Source organism: Moschus berezovskii, chromosome 4, assembly GCF_049115385.1.
Source record: "Moschus berezovskii isolate FMDL1 chromosome 4, NW_MosBer_1.0, whole genome shotgun sequence".
NCBI lineage: Eukaryota > Metazoa > Chordata > Mammalia > Artiodactyla > Moschidae > Moschus > Moschus berezovskii.
In genome coordinates this window covers 106,803,060-106,804,701 of record NC_142463.1, presented here as the reverse complement: position 1 = coordinate 106,804,701, position 1,642 = coordinate 106,803,060, and positions in this window count along the sequence as shown.

Sequence of the window (1,642 nt, the reverse complement as noted above, 5' to 3'; positions counted from 1 at the left end):
CTATTGCACCTGTCACTTCCAAAGCAGTTCCCTCTGTTGATTTTAGCTTCTTCTATTTGCTGGTCTCTTCAACGTCTAATTTCTGCCTTGACACAAGGGGTGCAGTGGTGGTCACTTTTTTTTTTTTTTTTTGGCTCGCTTGTTTATAGCATATGAAAAAGCAGAGACATTACTTTGCCAACCAAGGTCCATCTAGTCAAGGCGACTGTGAAGAAAGCTGATCGCCGAAGAATTGAAGCTTTTGAACTGTGGTGCTGGAGAAGACTCTTGAGAGTCCCTTGGACTGCAAGGAGATCCAACCAGTCCATTCTAAAGGAGATCAATCCTGGGTGTTCATTGGAAGGACTGATGCTAAAGCTGAAACTCCAATATTTTGGCCACCTCATGAGATGAGTTGACTCACTGGAAAAGAGTCTGATGCTAGGAGGGATTGGGCGTAGGAGGAGAAGGGGACGACAGAGAATGAGATGGCTGGATGGCATCACCGACTCGATGGACATGAGTTTGAGTGAACTCCGGGAGTTGATGATGGACAGGGAGGCCTGGCATGCTATGATTCGTGGGGTCGCAAAGAGTCGGACACGACTGAGCGACTGAACTGAACTGAACTGTTCAGTCGTGCTTTGGGGAGGGAGGAACACTGTAAACAAATATCACTGGCATGTGTTCACAGTGATTCAGCCACACTGGGTTTGTCCCTGCTCATGGCGTGTGTGCTTTCCCAGTCTACACTGCTCAGACTCTAGGTTGCTGTGCTGGGAACTGTCTGATGCGGGCCCTGGTTTGCATGCACTTCCCAGGTCTAAGCAGCTCAGGTTCAGGTTCTGGGTACTCCACAAAGGTGCAGACTTGGTTGCGCCTGCGTTTTGCACCCATCCCAGGTTCAAACAGCTCAGGTGACCAGGTCCTTGGTGCGCATAGTCGCCCCCAGTTGAAGGCTGTGACTTATCCCCTCCCCCATCCCAGCGGCTCGGTTTTCTGGATGTACAATGGGTGTGCCTTCTCAGGTGTGCCGTGTGTCTCTTCTGGGAAATGGATCTCTGGCTGCGACCCTCCCTGTCGACCATCCAGAATCCCAAGAAGTCTTGGTTAGCAATGAAGTCTGCTTGCAGTTTGGTATAGGATGCCTCTCTGGGGCCACGTGGAGAAGGCAATGGTAACCCACTCCAGTACTCTTGCTTGGAGGATCCCATGGACAGAGGATCCTGGTGGGCTGCAGTCCATGGGGTCGCGAAGACTTGGACACGACTAAGCGACTTCACTTTCACTTTTCACTTTCATGCATTGGAGAAGGAAATGGGAACCCACTCCAGTGTTCTTGCCTGGAGAATCCCAGGGACAGCAGAGCCTGGTGGGCTGCCGTCTATGGGGTCGCACAGAGTCGGACACGACTGAAGCAACGCAGCAGCAGCAGCAGCAGCTGGGGCCGTGATTGCCCCTTTCCTGCTCGGACTGCCCTCTCCTGCCTGTCTCTGGTGGGGGATGGGCCAGTCCGCAGCCAGCTAGCTCTACTCAGTCCTTTGTTTTGTGGGCATACCTGGTTGTGGAAAGGGCTTTTCATAGGATCACAGGATAGCTATCCCACAGTGTGGGTTGCTGTCTCAATCTAGGTCCCTCAGATTGCCCTCAGGGCATTCAGGCC